Genomic DNA, 23,486 nt, shown 5'->3' on the forward strand with positions numbered 1-23,486 from the left:
CACAAGAAAGCTCACAGGGTTCCACATAACTCAAACCTGAGGAGGAAATCAAAGTCGAGAATGCAGGAGAGATATCTTGTCACTTGAGTTGCAAACAAAGATTGCTGGGATTTGAAGTCTGGATGTAACATGAAGTCTCACCTCATACATGGCATGGTAGAAGGGATATGAACTTTGCCCGACCCTCCCATTGGTGTCTAAATGGAAGAACTTGTGAAATGTTATGGCAGTCCTGGAAAACTGACACAGGTAGAGATTACTCCTAAAGACATAATTCTCATGATCATAAGATATGAATTGGCATTGTATACTAACTTCTGGGGCACCAGGTTGGTTCAGTCAGTTAAGTGTCTAACTCTTGACTTCGGCTCAGGTCAAGATCCCCTGGTTCATGAGATCAAGCCCCATGTCAGGCTCCATGCTGGCAGCTCAGAGCCTGCTTGCGATTCTCTCTCTCCCTCTCTCTCTGCCCCTCCCCCTGCCCCTCCTGCTCATGCTCTCTCTCTCTCTCTCAAAATAAATACATAAACATTTTAAAAACTAACTTAAGGGGCGCCTGGGTGGCGCAGTCGGTTAAGCGTCCGACTTCAGCCAGGTCACGATCTCGCGGTCCCTGAGTTCGAGCCCCGCGTCAGGCTCTGGGCTGATGGCTCAGAGCCTGGAGCCTGTTTCCGATTCTGTGTCTCCCTCTCTCTCTGCCCCTCCCCCGTTCATGCTCTGTCTCTCTCTGTCCCAAAAATAAATAAACGTTGAAAAAAAAAATTTAAAAAAAAAAAAAAAAACTAACTTAAAAATATGAAAGTAATCTAAGTTGCATGATTGTCATAACATTTCAAATAATGTGACAATATTAAAAACTTAAGTGTCTCCCTATTCCAATCCCACCCTCCAGAGGTAACTTATGCTAACACATTAACATGTTGTTTCAGTGCTCAAATAATCATATAAAAGGTACAGAGAGAAAAAATGAAAATGAAACCATACGTCTTGACTTGTGGTCTCCTTTGAATTTATTTCACTTAACAGTAGAGTATTTTAGAGTCCAGATATGTCATAATTTGTTTATCTATGACCTGTTGATGGATATTTAGTTTGTTTCCGTTTTTCTTTTTTGCTATGGCAAGCAACGAATTAATAAACATTTTGGTACATATGTTATTGTATAGTCCTGTGTGTATTTCTATCATAAATATTTCTAGAAATGACTTAGATGTTATGCACATTTCAATTTTAATAAATTATGCAAGAATAATTTTCCAAACTGCTATGAACAAATTAACAATCTCACTAAGTACAAAAGAGAATACCCATTTTCCCAACATCTTTGCCTGTCCTCAATAGCGTCAATCTTTTTAATTTTTGCCAATCTGGTGAATTACAAATGATAAGGCATTTCTTGAAATTTATGTGTCCCTGACTTCTAGTTTGGCAAGCATCTTTTAATATATTTATTGTCGATCTATAATTCCTTTTCTGTGAACTGTCTTGTTTTTATTCTTTACTCAGTTTTATATGTTGCTATTTTTCATTAATTTCTAGAAGCAACTTAAACTTTAGGGTTTTTCTCTTTTTAAAAGAGTGTTTTCTCTCACACTATCTGAATTTGATTCTTAAGTAATCTTTTACCACATAGAAATTGTAAATGCTTATATATAAAAACTATCAATATGTTTCCCTTTTGGTCCATGGATTTCTTCTTTTATTTAGGAATGTTATGTATACCCAACCTGGGCTGGTAAATATTCTCCTATGATTGTTTCCCTGCTTATATGTTCTACATGTAGTTTTTATTTGATGGGGAAATCACTTTATATGTGGTGTAAGGTGGAGCTCTAGATTTATTTTCTTCCAAGTTATTCCAACAATATTTATGGAACTTATCACCTTACTTTTTTTGTCTTATTTTTATTCTCATTTATATTTAATAAAATAGGTGTTAAAAATTGACTAACCACAAGTGTGTTTTATTTGGTTCCCATTTACTTCTCTATTCTATTTTCCTTCTTTCCTTTTTTTCTCTCTTTTCTTCTCTCAGTCTCTCTCTCTCTCTCTCTCTCTCTCTCTCTCTCTGCCTCCTCTCTCTTCTTCTTGTCTCTTCTATCCCTCCCTCCCTTGCTCTTACTTTCCATTTTGTTAATTCTTATTTCATTTTTCTTTCTAAGGTTTGACTTCCTTGAATCTGGTATCTATCCCCTTCAGTCTCCATTGTCTCATAACAAAACATTTCACACCTTTATCTCTTTGCTTGGCCCTTGAAGGCATTGGAGTTCTCACTTCTTGACATTGATTTTTCAGACTTTTATCCTTTTTGTTTTCTTTTCAAATGTTTATTTAAATTCTAGTTAGTTAATATATAGTGTAATATTGATTTCAGGAGTAGAATTCAGGGATTCATCACTTACATACAACAACCAGTGCTCATTCTAACAAGTGCCCTCCTTAGTACCCATCACCCATCTAGCCCACCCCCCACCCACCTCCCTCCATCAACCCTCAGTTTGTTCTCTATTGTAAAGAATCTCTTATAGTTTGGTTCCCTATCTCTTTTTTCTTTCCTCCCCACTTCCATATGTTCATCTGTTTTGTTTCTTAAACTCCACATATGAGTGAAATCAAATGATATTTGTCTTTCTCTGACTGACTAATTTAGCGTAGCATAATACATTCTAGCTCCATCCATGCCATTGCAAATGGCAAGATTTCATTCTCTTTGATGAACACCACATCTTCTTTATCCATTCATTAGTTGTTGGACATTTGGGCTCTTTCCATAGTTTGGCTATTGTTGATAATGCTGCTATAAACATTGGGGAGCATGTATCCTCTTGAATCTGTATTTTTGTATCCTTTGGGTAAATACCTACTATTGCAATTGCTGGATCATAGGATAGTTCTATTTTTAACTTTTTGAGGAACCTCCATACTGTTTTCCAGAGTGGCTGCACCAGTTTGCATTCCCACCAACAGTGCAAGAGGGCTTCCTTTCTCCACATCCTTGCTAACACCTGTTGTTTCTTGTGTTGTTAATTTTAGCCATTTTGACAGATGGGAGGTGGTGTCTCACTGTGGTTTTGATTTGTATTTCCCTGATGATGAGTAATGTTGAACATCTTTTCATGTGTCTGTTAGCCATCTGGATGTCTTCTATGGAAAAATGTCTATTCATGTCTTCTGCCCGTTTCTTAACTGGGTTGTTTTTTTTTGGGGGGGGGAAGGCAGTGTTGAGTTTGATAAGTCCTTTACAGATTTTGGATACTAACCCTTTATCCGATATGTCATTTGCAAATATCTTCTCCCATTCTGTAGGCTGTCTATTAGTTTTGTTGACTGTCACCTTCACTGTGCAGAAGCTTTTTATTTTGACCAAGTCCCAATAGTTCATTTTTGCTTTTGTTTCCCTTGCCTCTGGAGACGCGTCTAGTAAGAAGTTGCTCAGGCCGAGGTCAAAGAAAGAGGTTACTGCCTGTGTTCTCCTCTAAGATTTGATGGTTTCCTGTCTCACATTTAGGTCTTTCAGACATTTTGAATTTATTTTTGTGTATGGTGTAAGACAGTGGCCCGGTTTCATTCTTCTGCATTTTGCTGTCTAGTTTTCCCAACACCATTTGTTGCAGAGACTGTCTTTTTTCCATTGGATATCCTTTCCCGTTTTGTCGAGGATGAGTTGACCAGACAGTTGTGGGAAAAGTTTTATCCTTTTAGTTGCTTTTAGGTAAATTGTTATTTTTTATTTATTTTTTTCCCCCAGAAGTTAGTTTTTCAATTTCTGTCATGGTTTTAATTTCTGTGTTTATATTTTTCTTATTGATTTATAATTTTACTACATTTTATCAGAGAATGTTTTTATAATATCTCTGCCTTAAGAAATGCACTGAGGTTTCTCTCTAGGTTAGTATGTACTTTACTTTTATGAATGCTTGATGGGCATGAGAGAATAATGTATATGTATGTAGGATGTAAAATTCTGTAAGTACCTTTACACTAATTATGTTTAGTTCAGTAAATTTATTCAAATTCTCCAAAACCACACATATTTTTGGCTACAAGCTTTGCCAATTTCTGCAAAAGATTATTAAATTCGGTATTATTGTTTTGATTTCATCAAATCTCGAATTTTTGAGAGTTTTGACATTGCTGCTTTATTGCTTGCTGTATAACGTTGCCGAAGTTTTGTAGCTTTCTTGTGCATTGTATGTTTCATCATGCTATAGTAGACCTGAACCATTGAAGATTTATGGTTTAAGTTATACTCTTATTGATACTAATGGTACCACTTTTTTGTTTTTGTTTTGTTTTTATGTGCCTGATTTGGTTGCAAATGCTTATCTCTTCATTTTAAAAGTCTTTGTTATTTTATTTTAGATATTAACTTTTGATTTTTTAGTTAACTCTGAGATGACCTCCCTCGCTGTGTTGTTGAGATAGTTTGATGAGATGCAATAGAATGTACAAGTGTCTTCTCTTATGCAAAGGCAATCAGCTCTCAGTGAATGTGAGTTTCCTATATTACTTTGTTTCTTTTCTCAGAGCTCCATGAGGGTCAGGATGTTTTTTTCTGGAATATCATACTTATCAAAATGTTGTAAAGAAACCAGACTCTACTAAACTGTGTTGCATCTGGCCTATTTGGGATAATGAGGTATTTACAATAGTACCTCTGGAGTTGGCTGAAATCTAAAAGTAGGAGAGCTCATGCATAAGAATCTGCCAGTCCTTTTCTCTTGGTAGCCGGGATACTGGTGTTTTGTTTGGAGACGCTAAGATTCTGCAGAAGTATTCCTCATGGATATTTCTAAGATCTGTGCTTGTGTATACCCCATAGCTGTGTCACAAAATTTTAATAAGGGAAAAAATAGAAAAAAAAATACATTAAGTAATAATTAGAGGGAGAGATAATTGGCTGTTTCTTAAAGACATTATATAGAGATTTCTTGCTTTGTGGTGATGGGGTCATGTGAATTAAGTTCTTTTAAATTCCATTTCTCTTTAAAATAGGATAACCATAATGACAAATTCTTAAATAATTGTGCTAATTAATTCAGTTTTACTGTACAATAATGGAGTGCAGTAAAAAGAATCTGACACTACAAAATCTGCTTAATTAGAACCTGAGTCAGTTCATGTAGGAATAGTTTTTCTACTCTATATTTAAGAAGAGTCTTTTTTTTAAAACATATTTTACAATAGGCATATTTTATCAGATTATACTCTCGCTCTAGTATTCATGCCAGTCATTTGATACTTGTAAGTTACTAGTCTCACCTGAAAGTTTCTATAAATTATTTCCTCTCTGATTTGTTTTACTAAAATATATCTGGGAGATAATACAATTATTAATATCAATTACCTAACTCACAAAACAATTATGGGAGGGTTTAAGCACATATGTAGGTCAACTCTCTATTCATGAGGAAACAGAGGCCCAAAGAGTTTAAGTAACTTGTTTAAGGCCACAGAGCTAGTTGGTGTCGAGGGTTAGATGGAACCCATGACTCTTATTGCCCAATACATTGATATTTTATTCCATTCCTGGCAATGTGGAATGTATTTCAGAATGTACGTAGAATGTTTTCCTTCTGATTCATGAGTTTATGAGAGAAACAGCTATGAGAATTGAATGAAATAATACATGTAAAAACAGGTAGCACATTACCGACTACTTATGATGTACCCAGTAAAAGTTATTTGTACTCATGTGTCTTCCCTCTGATTAAAAAAGTTATGAAAATATTTCAACATGTTCATAATTCAGTTAAAGAAAATAGCACTACCAACATTTTGAAATTTCTCCACGTAACACTCTAAGATCCCATCCCATTTCCCACCAAATCAACTTTAATTTTGATATCTCATATTTCAGCATTTTTTGTGTGATTTTATCACTTCCTTATGATTATATGTGTATCTCAAAGGCATTATATTTTACTGTTTTACATGTCTTAAACCATATAAATGTTATATACGTCTTATGTATTTTGCAAGGTATCCTTTTTTACTCAATATTACAGTTGGGAGGGTTATTGCTTATTATGTTACTATGTTAATTATGTCTACCTTACTTATTTATTTGCATTGCCACACAATATTCTGGCCTGTCAAGACATCACAATATAGTGACCTGATCTTCTGTTAAGAGTCTTTTATACGATATTTCCAATTTTTGCCATACAAACCTTGCTGCTGTAAACATTGGTGTATGTTTTCTTGTGTATAGATGCAAGAATTTCTCCATGGTATAGTCTCAGGAATGTAAGTGTTGTTGAGCTGAGGGTAAGTGCATCTCCTACTTAACTAGATGTTAAAGTGCTGTCCAAAGTCTGTGTTCCAGTTGAGACCCTCGTTGCTCGTTCGTGATGCATAAAGGTACTAAGGGCTCCACATCCCTGCCAAATCCCGGGCTGATAGGCTTTAAAAGTTTTTGCACTCTGAGGAGTGTGAGATTATATCGCATTGTGGTTTTAATTTGCATTTCCTTGCTTAATAGAGACGTTGGTTATCTTTGCATCTGCTTATTGGCCTTTTGTGCTTTCTTTTTTATGAATTGGTCATTCATATATTTTGCTCATTTTTCTGTTGGGTTATGTTTATTTCATAATGGTTTTTAATTTCAAAAATATGTAGTCTGATAGTATTCTTTTATGGGGTCAATGTGTGGAAATGTCTTCTGCTCATTTATCATTTATCTTTAAACAGTGTTTATGATGTCTTTGTCGTAAAGAAGTTTTGAATTTTAATATTTGTCTTAGTCTTTATGTTTGGGTATTTTTAAAAAAACTTCTTCTCCAGCCTAAGATCGCAGAGATATCTCCAACACTTGTTGATTTAAAATTTTCATTTTTCACATTTAGATCCATCTAAAAATCCACATCTTTAAATCCACTTGGAATTTGTTTATGGGCACTATTTGAAATAGGAATCCAAGTTTACATTCTATTCAAATGGAACCTAATTTTTACAAGGTTACTTCTTTTAACCCTTTCCTCACTGCTTGGTAATGTCATATTTATATGATTCCGTTCCCTGACGTAAACAATTCCATTTATTTATTTGCTTATCCCTGAACTTTTATCATGCTGTCATGATTTCTACAGTTAATATAATTAATGTCTTGGTATCAGATAGAAATAGTCACACTTTACCTGGTATTTACTGTGAATTTTGACTTCTTTCTCTCTGTAGAAACATCATTAACACAAGGAAAAATACTGGAAAAGTATCAGATATCATGAGAGATTGACAGATCACCATAGTCAGAAAGGGGGGTAGAGAAAACACTGAACACTAAATTCATGAGCAATAGTCACACTCTCTCTGGGATCCAATTTCCTCATCTTTAAAATGGGTTTTGGGGCACCTGGGTGGCTCAGTCGGTTAAGCAGCCAACTTCGGCTCAGGTCATGATCTCGCGGTCCCTGAGTTCGAGCCCCGCGTCAGGCTCTGTGCTGACAGCTCAGAGCCTGGAGCCTGTTTCAGATTCTGTGTCTCCCTCTCTGATCCTCCCCCGTTCATGCTCTGTCTCTCTCTGTCTCAAAAAAAAATAAACGTTAAAAAAAAATTAAAAATAAAAAAAATAAAATAAAATGGGTTTATCATTCATTAGTAAAAGTTGCTATTTTGAGATAGGAAGACAGCAAGGATGATGAAAAAGAGAATGCTATTTATAGAAAAAGGAAATAATGAATCATAGGGGACATCTGTGTGTAGGTAGCTGATAAAGGGCTGATGGGCATCCAGAAAGGACAGATCTGGAAGTTTACATTTAAAGCATCTACAGAGAAGCACTTTTTCAATGGGATTTAGGTGTCTCATCTGCAGAAAGACAGAATGTGTCCTATGGTTGGGAGCTAATTCTTGATATGAAACAGAGGTACAGCTATAAAAACCTAATGGTTTTGAAGGCCTTATTAAGTAGGATTAAATAACTATACATTCCCATTTATGCAGTTGGTCCTGGAGATTTCCTTTTCCTTGGACAATAGCCTTTGTATCTTACACAGCTGATAGACCATGTGTTATATCAAAATCCAACAAAATAGAGAGCCATTAAATTAAAATAAGGAGAGGGGCTCCTGGGTGGCTCAGTCAGTTAAGCAGCTGACTCTTGATTTTGGCTCAGGTCATGAGCTCATGGTTTTGTGATCTCATGGTTTTGTGAGTTTGGAGCCCCGCATCGGGCTCTGTGCTGACTGCACAGGGCCTGCTTGGGATTCTCCCTCTCTCTGTCCTTTCCCCCATTCGTGTTCTCTCTGTCTCTCTCAAAATAAATAAATTAAAGAACTTAAAACATTTTTAAAAATGTTATTAAAAAAGAGAATAATAAGGAGAAGGCCACCTACATACACAATCCAGGGAAGGAAAACACTTTCATCTGCATGATGTGGTAGAAAGGATTATTAACAACAAATGTGATCCCCTGTTTAGAGCTTCAAATGTTAACTTTACCAGGTACTGAAGCTCCTGGCCATACCACTTGGTTAAGGACTTAACTGCTTTCTTCAATTTAGAGGTAAGACCCAAGACCAATGGTGATATTGTGAAGAGCACCATTTTCACAGTCAGCCTTGCATCTTCTCAGGGTTCCTACTGGTGAATAGATAGAAATGAGATAGACTTCTAAATTTGAACCAGCAACATGTACTAAAGACAACTGAAATTAAAGCTAAAAGCCATTTTTGTCCTCCTTTGAGAGACTTTAAGGAGGTATTGGAATTTTTTAAATTAAAGTAAATAAAGAATATAAGTTGCCTATGTAAACATCTAGCCTTCATTGACTTATTTTATTATTTCCAGCAAACTTATGAGACAGGCCAGTTTCTTTCTCAGTTTTACAGGTATGAAAACAAGGTGCAGAAGAATTTGCCTTAAGTGTAGGATTTAAACCCAGGAAGCCTTTCTCTTATTCCTTTTAATACAGCCTCCATACATGTTTTTACTTGACGTTGGTGTTACAACAAGACAATAACCTCAATGTTTTGATGCCTTAATTTCACATTTCCATAGTGCCCTGAACTTTATCCCAACATATCACTAAATGTACTGTAGAGCAGTTAGGAATTTATTTTTTTATTCTCCTACTACATACTAGACAGTTTGAGGGCAAAGACTGTCATTTTCTCATCTTTGTATCCCCAGGGATTAGTGTTGTGCCTAATAAACATATAATAAACATGCCATAGTAAAGACTGAATAAATGTTTGCTGAGTGAGTAAAAGAAGGGCAGCTTCACTTTAATTTTTTTATTTATTTTAATTTTTTTAAATGAGCATTGCTAAATCATCTGTGTAATGGGTATATTAATACCAGTCTGTCTATGAGGTTTTTTTTTTTTTTTTCAGAGAGAGAGAGAAAGAGAGCATGTGCACGCAAATGGGGAAGGGCAGAGGGAGAGGGAGAGAGAGAATCTTAAGCAGGCTCCATGCCCATCCTGGAGGTTTACCTGGGGCTCAATCTCATGACCCTGAGATCATGGCCTGAGCTGAAATCAAGAGTCAGATACTTAACCGACTTAGTCACCCAGGTGCCTGTCTTATATTTTTTTAGTGCTGTTTTTTACATTTTTTATTATTTTTTTAAGTAGGCTCTATGCCCAGTGTGGGGCCTGAGTTCACAACCCTGAGATCAAGAGTTGCCTGCTCTAATGACTGAGCCAGCCAGGCACCCCTAAGTTCTTCTAGAATTCTTCATTTTACCAATAAGAAAACTGAGGCAGAATTCAGTAAAGTTGATTTGCCAAAGACCTACATTCAACATATAGTAAAACAGACACAGGACTTCTTGTCTAGACTCTGCACCAAAATCTTTTTACCATGAATAACTTAAATCTATGGCTATAAATAGGTGGAAAGAGGGATTCTGCCTGTAGAGTGAAAAATTCCAGAGCTCTTCTGTTACCTAGCGACACCAGGAGAAACGTTTCACTTCTCATAAAAACAAAGGACGCCACTGTTAATATCTGACTCATATCAGTGCGGTGACCACTTTGTTGTCTTAGCACCTGGATGAAAAAGCAACATTAGCAAGTGCTCCCTAACAGAGCCACTAAGGATTTGTTAAGCCAGTTTCTTCTGGTATTCTGGTATTCCAGTATTCTTCCGGTATCCCAGTATTCTTCAGTCAGATAAACAGACTGATCCATTTGAAGGTTTAGGGAGTAAAAAAAAAATCTCAATAGAATAAGGCTATGCCGGGTATTTTTGATGTATTAATCTGTAGCAAGCACCATGACTCATCATCACATGGGAAACCCAGGACAACCAGCCTGTCCTGCTGGAGATGATGGTCATGAGGGTGCCAACAGACAGGATGGGTTCATTTGGAAGGACTCTCTCCTTCTCCTAACCCACTGAGTAACAAGACATGGCCAGTAATATTCTCAAAGGAACTGTTAAGAACTTTTACTGATTCTTATGCTCTGGTAAAATGAGAAGCAGATGAATTTGCTTAATCTGAGACACAAGTCTCCCATGATCTGATGACCACAAACCCCTCTAGCTGGGAAGACATTATTTCTGGGTTGTGTATGAGGATATTTCAGGAAGAGATTTAAATCAGTAGATTGAGTAAAGAAGATCCACCCTAGCCCATGTGGGTGGGCATAGTCCAATTTGTTGAGGGGCCAAATCGAACAAAAACACGTTCTTTCTCTTTGATCTGGGATTCCCATCTCTTCCTGCCCGTGGCCATCAGAGCTCCTGGTTCTTGGGTCTTCAGACTGGGACTGAATTACACCACTGGCTTCCCTAGTTCTCCAGCTTGCCGATGATAAACTGTGAGAGTTCTCTGCCTCCATTATCACATGAGCCAATTCCCATAGTAAATCTCATATATATCCTATTGGTTGTTTTTCTCTGGAGAACACTAATATAAAATGCTACTCTTGGAAATACCGGGACTTCTGCCTTCTTTCTGTAATCAGTGCTGACTGAGATCCCCACTTCATCTCCTCCAGCGACATTGCCCTTAACCTTCTCTACCTTTTGTAACTTTGCCACAGCATCAGCAAAGCATCCAAACCCAGAATCCAAAGCCCATGGATCTGCTTTGGTCCTGTGCCTGAGCAGGGATAGAAGCCACTTGTGAACTCCCAGCTTCCAGAGGCTCCTCAACGTAACTAATAGTTGTGTGCTGCTACCAGTGAGGTTGTGATATAGGGAGGGTCTTGCCAGATAGGCAAAGCAACATGGTATGCTGCCACAATTTCTTTTTACTTGCCTTATATCAATCTTCCAGCAGACTACGTACTGTAACTCCATGCAGTGCAGACTCCCGGCTCTCTTGGGTCTGGTGGTTCCAGCGATGCCTGACTCACCAGGGGCAGGGGACAGCAGTACCAAGGACTGCTGACTTGTCTTTCTGCCTCTGGCCACCCCATGTCCTAAGACACTTCTGCACACCCAGAAAGCAGATAGTCCCACTTTCTCTTCTTATCTCTGCACTGAGGAAATCACTCGGAGGAGGATGCTAGTAAAATCCACTAGCTCCCCAGAGAGGGGATCTCCACAAAAGGGCACAGGACCGTGAGGCAAAAGTCTCGGATTGGACTTTAATTGAGAAGACAAAACTGGTCCCTAACTAAATGTTTCATCTTGTCTCTTCTCCTATAAAATGAAGAAAATAAAATTTGCCCTATCAGACAGCTGAGCAAACTAAAGATAAAATCAAAAATACATTATGAACCAACTTTGGGATTACAAAAAGCACAATGGATCAGGTCATTATTGGGATAATAATGATTGTTGCAAAAGGATGAGAAACCTCTTATCTTCATGAAATCCAAAATTGCTTATGAAATTTTACAGAGTGATTATAATCTTTAACATGTGTAGAGTTTTACAGAGGACTTTCACCTAAATTATACCACTTAATCCTTACATTGGCATTAAAATATGCATGATTATTTTTCCCCTTATAAAAAAAAATGAGGGAACTGAGTTCCAAAGAGGTTAATCTGCTTTAGAAAGCTCAGTCTGTTATAAGTGGACATTAACTTTGATCTTCTGACTCTCATTTTCTTTTTAGGACTCTACTGTTTTGAGAAAGGTTTGCATAAAAAGTTGTATTAAAAGCATTACATTTAATACATGTTATTTGTGCAAGACAAAAGTGCCCTGTAGGCATATAATCTTCTCAGATTCCTTTCATAAAACCAAATTATCCTTGAAAATTATTAAAAGATTTTATTCAGATTAATGTCTGTATTATGCTGATTAATATTTCCTGCAGAGGTTATTAACTAGTCTAAAGAACTTTGTCACTGCTCTCCTAGTTAAGTAAGCTTCCTCATTATAGAAGCAAAAACAATACACGGAATTAGATGGCAGCTTTTGTAATTACAACTGAAACCAAATGCAAAGACATAGCTAAAATAAATTATGTCTAAATGGAATCATTTTTCAGACAGTGTGTATGAAATATCAGTAGGCTTTTAGTAATAAAAGGTTTGCTTGATGATCTCATTAAGAGTGTTATTATTGATGAGGAAGAATATATTACAAATCCTGGAATAGAATACTATGTGTACATTCCAAAAAGACCTGATACAGTTATTTTCAAAATAAGTACAATCTTCAATAGCACTTCTAGGAATTTACCCAAGGGATACAGGAGTACTGATGCACAGGGACACTTGTACCCCAATGTTTACAGCAGCACTCTCAAAAATAGCCTAATTATGGAAAGAGCCTAAATGTCCATCAACTGCTGAATGGATAGAAAAATTGTGGTTTATATACACAATGGAATACTACTTGGCAATGAGAAAGAATGAAATACTGCCTTTTGTAGCAACGTGGATGGAACTAGAGAGTGTTATGCTAAGTGAAATAAGTCATACAGAGAAAGACAGATACCATATGTTTTCACTCCTATGTGGATCCTGGGAAACTTAACAGAAGACCATGGGGGAGGGGAAGGAAAAAAACGTTAGAGAGGGAGAGAGCTAAACCATAAGAGACTCTTAAAAACTAAGAATAAACAGAGGGTTGATGGGGAGTGGGAGGGAGGGGAGAGTGGGTGATGGGTATTAAGGAAGGTACCTGTTGGGATGAGCATTGGGCGTTGTATGGAAACCAATTTGACAGTAAATTTCATATTAAAAAGACATAAAGTGATATGTTGAAACCAAAAACAAAACAAAACAAAACAAAATAAGTACATTTTTTTATTAAGAAAACAAATTTGGTATTTGAATTAATAAGACCAGGACTGAGGGATCTGTTTTGCTTGACACATTAAAAGAAGGATTAGTCATCCATTTCCTGCCCCCAGGAACAAGTGAAATGTGTGTGAAAATTAAATGGTCCATGGCAGATGGATATTTCTGAAGCCTGCCAACAGAGCAGAATCAGCATTCAGAGAAGCCCCCTCTGTGCCACAGGAAAGTTGTCCTAACAGGATCTTCCCCATAGGCTCAGTGTCTCCTGGCTCTTTGTAGCCCTCAGAGGTTTCAAATTACATTAGAGAATCAGAGTTCAGGAATTCTTAGCCTCCTTCCCTTCCCAGACTAGTGACTCATACTTGAGTTTAGAAAAGAATACAAGAGGAAAACAAAGGCAATATCCCTGTTCTCCATCTTCGCTGAAACCAAAGAACTAAGAACGATGTTCAGAAAGTGGCCTTGAAATCTTGCCTTTTCTTTCTTGAGGCAGAGAGCATGTCTCATGCAAATGTCTTGTTGCAGCGGTAGTATGGGGGGGGGGGGGAAGGGGAACTCAGGACCCAGTACCTAATTTTAGCTGTTTCATAAAAGGTATGGCCTTGAGCAAATCTCTAAAATCCAGAAACATCAAGGAATTTGGAAAACACATGATTTGTGAATAAATGGATTAAACTCCATAATCTCTGCCTTGTTCCAGAGCTAATAGAGTCTCCTCCCACTATGTATGCATAAAAATGTTTATCTAAAATACTTATCCTTAAATTAATATTTTTAATTTAAAAGCTATTACTGAATTCAGACTCACCATTGAATTACCAAGCCCCTTTGTACAATAGTTTCTAATCCTAGATGATAATCGGTATCATCTGAGAAACTGTTTAAAATTTTTTTTAATGTTTATTTATTTTTGAGAGAGAGAGAGAGAGACAGAGCACAAGTGGGGGAGGGGCAGTGACAGAGGGAGACACAGAATCTGAGGCAGGCTCCAGGCTCTGAGCTGTCAGCACAGAGCCTGACGCGGGGCTCAAACCCACGAACCATGAGATCGTGACCTGAGCCAAAGTCGCATACTCAATCCACTGAGCCACCCAGGCGCCCCCGAGAAATTGTTTTAAAATACAGATTCCTGGGCCCCATCCACTGCCAACTCAACAAGGATGTATGGTGGTGGGCCCTGGAATCTGTTATTTTATTTTTTATTTTTTTATTTTTTTAAATTTTTTTTCAACGTTTTTTTATTTATTTTTGGGACAGAGAGAGACAGAGCATGAACAGGGGAGGGGCAGAGAGAGAGGGAGACACAGAATCAGAAACAGGCTCCAGGCTCCGAGCCATCAGCCCAGAGCCTGACGCGGGGCTCAAACTCACGGACCGCGAGATCGTGACCTGGCTGAAGTCGGACGCTTAACCGACTGCGCCACCCAGGCGCCCCTGGAATCTGTTATTTTAAAAGTTCTACCTGTGATTTTAAAGATCTGCCAGGTTGGGCACTGTTGCTTCATCAGTAGTTCTAAAATGATCCCATTTCATAACATGTCTACCTAGAACGCACCCATATTAAGAGACAAAGAGCTGAGTTTTCCAAAGAAGAGAGTTTACATTAAGAGAGAGGAGTAATAATAGCTTAGATATCTGAGATCCGGATAATTTAAGCGACTTATAAAAGGTCAAGGAGCAGGTGAGTAGCAGAGCTGGGGCACGAGCCAAGTTCTTCTTGGACTTAGTGCCTATTCACTACATCACCAAACCTTCTCACCATTTAACATAACAACTACTTAATCAAGTGCCTAGTACATCAAAGACCCTATGCTAACCATATGCAGCCAGAGCAACCGTGCTTTTTGAGTTCTGACTATGTGCTGGGCACCATTTTAAGCCTTGAACAAGAATGAACTAATTAGACCCACAGAACACACCTATGAGGTAGATACTAATGCTATCCCATGTTTATGAAAGAGCTAAGGCACAGAGAGGGCAAGGAACCTGCCCAAGAGCACACAGCTAGTAAGTGACAGGATTAGGATTGGGGCCCAGGTGCTCAGCTCATGAAAACCCGAGCTTTTTGAACACCAGGCAAAACTGTAACACTTGTTGAACACCCAGGAATTGAGGGTGCTCCATATATTACTGCATTTAATCCTCCAGAGGAAACAGGCTCAGAGTTTGAGTAACTTACCCAAGGTCACATGGGGCAGTAAATGAATTGGTTGAACAGTGTATCACTTAGGACTCATCAACATACAAGAGGCAGAAAAGCCAACAGTAATGGACTTAAACAAAAAAGATATTCATTGGCTCAACTAAATGGGGGTCCAAGAAGAGAACCAGTTTCAAGTATAGCTTGATTCCAGAGTCCAAATATTGTCACCTAGACCTTATTTTCTCCTTTTCTACTTCAACATCTTCTATGTTGATTCCATTCTCTGGCCCCACACCGGCACTTCATAGGAACGCCCACGCAATCAGAAAACAATTTACTTCCTGATAGCTAAAAACCAAGAGTTTTTTTAGCCTGAGACTATGTGCCTCCTACTGAAGCCATCATGCAGGGTTTTTAATATACTGACTGGCTGAGCCTGGATGCAGAGACTGAGAACAAAAACTAACAGATGCCCCTGAAAATCGAACCCCAGTCTAGCCTGGCTCCCCATAAATTACAAATTATTTGTGAGTACATTGATGTGTTTATTGTCAGAGTCCCCCAGGGCTTTCTTCCTACAATCTCTAGTTTAAAAGCTTTTCACTAGAATCCAGGGAGAAAAACATGTGGGTAAGCATTCATTCATGCTGATATTGAAGTATTCTGTCCCTATCTGCCTGCCTTTTCAGGTTTACACCCCCTCTGCTATGTGTGAGCCCTGTGGGGTGATGGGATAGCTGGAAAGAGCCTATCATTCACCATGCAGACACTTCCTGTCTCCCTGAACCTTGCCATCTTCCTGGGGCTCCAGCCTGGGGGAGAACACCAGAATCCTATGCAGGTTCTGATGTCTACTTGAGGCTCTGGCCAAAAGGAAGCCACAGGGTCCTTGAATCTAGTGCCCACCAGAGAGAGATGCAGTTACTGTCTCTCTTTCAATCTTTTAATCCTTTGCTGAAGAATCTTTATCAAATCTCAGGGTTTGGCATTGGGTCTACAAAGACGAAATCTGTACCCTACAGAAACCTGTGTTCTCATTTTGCCTCGTCTTTCCACAGCCCAAAGACCTAAACTGTGGAAAGCAAAAGCCGGGAAAACACTCAAGGTTACTTTCCCTGTCCATCTGTCCCCTGAACTATGAAGGACAAAGAAAAGAAATTCCAGTGTAAAAACCAATGGCTGCTATTTCAAACTATTTTCCCACCATTCTACCATATATCAAATGCCTGCAATGTCCCAGTTGTGTACTGGGCACTGTGCATCTCTCCTTCATTTCTCACAGCCACCTACTGCGTCACCGCTGCACAGACAGGGAAGCCCAATCTCAGGTGAAGTAATCTGTCCTCTGTCTGTCGTCGGACCAAGCGTGGGCCTGTCTGCCCTCAGATCCCTTCTTCAGGCTTTCCTTGTGCAGCTCCCATCTGAGGAAAGAAAGGCTGCCTTTCCAGGCTCCCTTGTCAGCTAATTGGCAGCTAGGTTTAGCCAATGGGAGTCGCCAATGGGAAACTAGAAGGTGGGGATTAGGAAGAAGGCAGGGTATCTCTTACCCCCCACCCCCTCCTTATCTGACACAGTTTCTCTGGCCGCTGCTGAAACCCCTCCGTGGCTCTAGCACCTACTATGCAGGCCACTGCGATTCTAGCTTCTGTAGGCCACTGTCTTGGGCTATGGTAATGAGAGTGACCAACCATGTAGGTTTGTCTAGGACTGAAGGTTTTCTTGGACACAGGGCTTTCAGTGCGAAAACAAAGTTCTGGGCAAACCCAACAATTGGTCACCCTTGTGGCAACACCATCTCCTCCCTCTGCCTTCTCAGTCTTAGTTGTAGGGCCTGAGTCTGATTATGCCCCAGGTGGCTTCCCAGACTCCATCACCTATGCCACCCATACCCTTCATTAAACTCCTTCTGTTGGTTCCTATTTTCCTATGTAGAAGAGGTTTTGATGCTGGTATTTCCTTTCTCTTCTTTGCTTTTCCTACCTGGGGGGAGCTAGGCTGGGAGTCTGATACAAGTACCAGCTGGCAAGTGGCAGGGGTGATACTTTCACCAAAGGCTGTGATCTACATTGTGTTCAGTCAGAAGAACCATGCATGGCAGCTTAAGGGAAGATGGCTTTCCACACCTGCCTGCCTCCACCTATGCAATTTCACCCTCAGGAAGTATAATTTTATTTTACCTTTGTCTTGAAGGATTGAGTCATGGTAACAAAACTTACAAATGCGTTATTTTTAGCTCAAGCAAGTAAAACACAGCTTCTGTCTGCTCTCCCGAAGTGGATTAGGAAAGAGAGGGGAGGGGGTTACTGCTCACTGCTTGTGAGCTCCGCTGCCAGAAGTTTCTGTTTCAAAGGGAGGCAGTGATAACACTTATGGTAATGGCAGAGGCCACACAGGAGCAGGCTGGGAGCTCTGGTTATTGATTATGAGTACATGTTTCTGGATATCTCCCATCTGACCAGTGGAGTGGCCCCTACCAGGGAACACATCTGCATAATTCACATTACATGTGTAGCTACTGCTATAGTAAGAAGCAACCAGCATTATTTTTTCTTACGTTAAAATCCTTTCTAGGACAAATACATGTTCTGTATATGAAAGGAAAAAATTCGTAAGTAGGAAATACGGTCTGAGATATTCATATGCAACATAGGCTCATCTTAAATACACTACAAAATCGTGATGTAGGACATGGGTTGATTAGTTCAAAACAGGATTTGCTAATTGTGAATTCCACATGCTTCAAAGCAAAAGAATGTCTTAGGCATATTGCACATCAATCTCATTAATGTTTCATTTTTCTGCAGATGTTAAAACATAGATCAGTTTATGCTAAGCTATAAACCACCAGATTGAATCCAACAGTTTCTAAAAGCAAAAGGTCTGGGGTGTCCATGTTCACAATAACCTGCCCCCAGATTTTACCTCAGATGCGTCACGGAACAGCCTAAACTCGGGAAAGTTCAGCCAAAAATTGCTTTATTTTCCTTTCCAATCACTGCACCCAAAAGAACTTAGGATGGCCCTCTTTCTTGCCCCTTAAAGACGCCTCTCAGCAGGAACCATAGGTTTTCCGTCATTTTAGATATAAAAGGCCCAACCTGGTTCAGCTGATTCAAAACTTCAGTCCAACTTAACACTCACCTCCTCCAGCCCCAGGCCCAGCCAGGCCACCACCTGAGGACCAGGAGTTTAGAAGGCACATGGTCTTCTCTCCAGCTTCTGCTTGGAACTCCTCTAGGGGTCCAGTGTGATTCTGGTCCTCACTGGCCTGAGACATCTGCTCTTGCCTCTTCCTGCCTGGGCAGCTTACACCTGGAGCTGTTGCTGCAGTAATGTCTTCACCCAGTGACCTGTGACCTTGAGAGGCTATTAGCAAGATGGCCCAAGACTGGCTGCTTTCTGCAGTGTCCACATGGTTCATTCTGGCATGCCAACAGTGGGGGAAATTCCCACCGCCATGTTACTACTCCGATCCCTTTCTCATCCAAGAAGCAGAGAATAGATCAGCACAAGGTACAATGTTGGTTCTGTGCCCCGTGCCCAATTCTGAGCAGCTGTTTTAGAGCCCACCTTCTTGTGGGTTGGGGGTGGATGGTAGAAGGCGTCCTTTCACATCCCAGGGGGAAAGCCCCGCAGCTCTCCAATCTACGACTCTTCAAATATCTTGAGATTTCTGTTTACATAGAGGGCTGTGCTGATGCAGCAGGCCTGAGTTTGCTGCTATTTAATGGGTTAGGTCCTGCTGTGCCTGGGTAATTACTGCGTTCACCCTTCGGGCTTTAAATGAAATTCAAACACAGACCAGTGCCATTCAACATCCTATTAGATAAATCATGAACCTTTGTGTTATACTTTTCTTCTTTCAGGTAATACAGTATATCCTAATCAATTGAAGGTATTGTGAAAGACTGTATTCCTCACAATGATACAAATAAATATGGAAACCTTGATGCAATGGATACTTTTCTAGAATTATATTATTTGCCAAAACTAATCACATGAGAAAAAAAAAACAAAAAACCTAAACACACTGATTTGTATAAAAGAAGATGGTTTCACCAGGGTGGGGCTCCTTGTAACATATCTTATCTGAGTGTTTTGTGCCCTCTCCATTTTTTCTTGGTTGGTTTAGTCAGTGGTTTATATAATTTGCTCTTTTCCCCCCCAAAGGAGCAGCTTTGGATTTGCTTACTGATCCTGCTGTTTTTCTGTTTTCTAAATCCTATATTTTTGCTTTTGCCCTTAAGAATTCTTTCCTTCTGCTTCGCTTATCTTATTTTGCTTTTTCTTTTGCGAACCCTTTTAGTCAGGTGCTCAATTTCTTTCTTTCTGTTCTTTCACTTGTATTAATATAAATATACAAGCCAATATATTTTCCTCTCATCACTTATTTAAACATATTCTTTAGGGCGGATATACCTATACTGTTTTCATTATTATTTTTTTCTAGATACTCTGCAATTTTTGTTTTCCGAATTGAAAGGGCCTTTTTAATGATTTTGCCATTAATTTGATTTGATTGTATTTTTCTAGAAAAATGGCTATTTCTGTTTTTTGGAACTTATCAGTATTTTTAAAGATTATTTAACATATTTTAATTTCTGAATCTTTGCCATGGGTACTTAAAAAAGTTTTTAATATAGCAATTATATCTTTCTATTAACTGTATCTTGTTATTAATTATTAATATTACTTGTTAATAAATAATTTTTCATTCTGGTGTTAGTTCTTCCCTATAATTTTTGTTTTGTGTATTTGATCTGCCCTAGATGAAGAGAGATGAATTAAAGTCCCCTGGCACTATTGTATTTCTATTATGTTTTGTATCTCTGCAAATTCTACCTTGTGAATGTTACTCCTCTGGAATTTCCATCTTCACGGTAAGTTACATACCTTAGCACTGACTTACTTAATGGTCTTTGGGTGGAAGTCCAGTCTGTCTGATACTAGGACTGCGACCTGATATTTCTTCTTCCTCTCTTCTCTCACCCCTCACCTTCTCTCCCTGTCGTAGTCATTGGTATTATCTTGCTCAGTATTTATCTTTGTACTGTTGGATATCTCATACTTACGTTACTTGGTCTGGGATTTATTAGGTTGTGTTTTCTTTACATATGTTTGTCCATTTAAAATTATTCAAACACCTTCCATTTGTTTTAAGTACCCCTTGCAGAGAACAGAGAGTTAGATACTGCTTTGTGGCTCCCTCTGAAAACCTGTTTCTTTTCATAGGTGAGTGAGACTTTTCTTTTTCTTTTTTTTTTTTACAAAGAGATATGACAGCTATGTATTGTTTTAGTTTTGTCATTTTTTGGTTTGTTTATACAGTCTTATCAAAGTATTTCATTATGTAGTCTATTTGGTTACCTTAGATTTAATTTTAAAAAAGAGTTCTGGTATATTGAAAGACATATTTTGATTCTAGCGGTTTCATTTGTAATTATAATTGTATATACTATCTTTAGGCTTTATACAATTTCTATTACTATGAGCAATATTGTCTTTTTCTCCTCTCTCCCATCCCTCTCCTCCTCCACTCTATTTTAGTCAATTATATTATCTTTCTCAGTGTTTAACTCTGTACTTTTAAATATGTTCACACTTCTATTATTTGATTTGACGACTTTAAAAGATACACTTTGGGTGAAGAAGACATTATTTGCATAACTTTAAAGTGTCTCCTCTACAGACTGATTATTAGTTGCAAGGGAGAATAAACAAAACAGTGATCATATGGTGGAGAACATGAACAATATCTTGACCAAATGATCAAAATTAACATCAGCTGAATTAACATCAGATGAACTGCACACACCTCCAGATATAATGTCCTGAAAACACAACATCACCTTTGTAGTATTCTGGCTGGAAGTGCATAACCTACATCCAAGTGTGGGGAAACATCAGACAAACACAACTAAGGAATGTTCTACTAAAAAAGGAAAAAGAAAAAGAAAGAAAGGGTGGTGGGGGGGAGCTAGATTCTTCAAAAATGTCAATGTCGTATAAGACAAAGGCTATATAAATGTTCCAGGTTAAAGGAGACTAAAGAGTCTGACAGTTAAATGTAATACCTGGCCCTTAACTACATCTAGTATTGGAGGGGAAAATACTCCATAATGATATTCTTAGGTTCACTGACAAAGCCTGGATATAGAGGTAGGTTAGGTAATAAGTATTCTGTCAATGTAGGCTTATGTAGTTGATAACTGTACTGTAATTACGTAAGAGAATATCCCTATTCTTAGGAAATACTAATTTACTTATTTAGGGACAAAGGGCCAATGTGTGTGTGTGTGTGTGTGTGTGTGTGTGTGTATGTGTGTATAAAGTAAGTGGAGTAAAATATTTATAACCAGTAAATCTGGGTAAGAGTGTACTTTGCACTATTTTTATTTTTGCAACTTTATAAATTTGAAGTTATTCCCAAATAAAGTTTTTAAAAAGATAAACTGTGAATCCCCATTATAGATAAGACAGAACTTAGTTCACCTGCCTTCTTTCGCTCTTTCCTTTCATCTTATTTCTATTTTGTAAATAGTATTTACATTCTGTTCTGACATTCAGATTCTCACATTTGCTTTAGACTTAGTCTTATAATTGAATATTTCCAATGCTCACTGCCAGTCAATTTGCTGGGATTTCCCCAGTCATTTCTTGGTTGGTTGACATTTCTTCCAAGTAGACTCCTTATGAAGGGCTCATGGGAACAATATCCCTGAGTCCTTGCATTGAAAACCTGTTTTTGTCTAGCCTTTATAGTTGAAGGGCATTTTGCTCAAAGATAAAATCCTTGATGCACACTTTGTAGAAATGACTCCATTGTCCCCTGACACTAAATATAGCAGTGGAGAAACCAGCTGGTTTTCTTTTGTGGTTAGCTGATTTTCCTCTTCCTCTTAAGAAAAGATGGTCTCCACTTGGCTGACCAAAGGCTTTTTGTTGTTGTTGTTACTTTAAGAACTAATTACTTCACTAAGATATATATTACTCTTATTTTTATTTTTATTTTTAGAGAGAGAGAGAGAGAGTGTGTGTGTGTGTGTGTGTGTGTGTGTGTGTGTGTGAGAGAGAGAGAGAGAGACCATGTGCACGTGCACAAGTTGGGGAGGGACAAGAGAGAGGGAGAGAATCCCAAACAGGTTCCATGCTGTCAGCACAGAGCCTGACATGGGGCTTGATCTCATGAACCATGAGATCATGACCTGAGCCAAAATCAAGAGTCTGAGGCTTAACTGACTGAGCCACCCAAGCACCCTAAGATATATTTTTGCATTGACTGAGCTGGGCCAACTATCTCCGAAATACAGCATATCATTTCAATATACAGGTTTAAATCTTTCATTTCAGGAAAATTCTCTTGAATTATATGTTTGAATATTTATTTTATCCATTGTTTTATTTTTCTTTGAAGATGTCAAATATGTACATATCAGATGTCATTTGCCTTTTTTCTTTATCATAGGATGGGAGAGAGGCACTTTTCCTTGGCTGGCTCCTGGCCTCTTAACTTCATATACTTGTTAAAGTGGAAGTTAATTGCATCAGGGTCTATCTGATAAACAGGATTACACCATCCTGCCAGAATTGGACTTCAGTTCTCCAATAATATATCCCCCTCTTCTCTTATCATCAGAAAAAGCAGCTGTCTCTCAGCTAGAAAGGGGACTGCGTGAAACGTGGACTCACTTCTCCTTAATTTCTAGCATATTCTAGGACTCGCTGTTTCCATATCTGCACCAAAAGATCCAATGAGAGTTACAAACACAATTGTGTGGTTAGTATTTGTCGATGAATACCATGTTATTTCTACAGTCACACTAATTGCAGTGCAAAAAGAAAACTATGTTCTCCTGTTCTCCTTTGTTAACTCTTGGAACTTCAGTTTTACCACCTGTAAAATGAGGTCAATAAAATGTGCCTTACAGGATTCTTGTAAGGATTCACAATAGGATCTGTAACCTTCACATAAGCTTTGTTGCATATGGTAGATGATTGACAGCTGGATAGCTATTGATCTTTATATCGCTTTATCCTTTTACTTCACTCTTTTATATTTAGAGAGGAGCAATCTCAATGAAATGTAAAAATTACTTTTGGAAATTTAGTATGTCCTGTGGTTGATGAAATGATAGAAAAGCAGCTTAAAACAAAATTGCTCATGTGATGTTACCTCAATTTAGAAAATCC

Source organism: Lynx canadensis, chromosome B2 (genome assembly GCF_007474595.2).
Source record: "Lynx canadensis isolate LIC74 chromosome B2, mLynCan4.pri.v2, whole genome shotgun sequence".
In the NCBI taxonomy this organism is placed as follows: Eukaryota; Metazoa; Chordata; class Mammalia; order Carnivora; family Felidae; genus Lynx; species Lynx canadensis.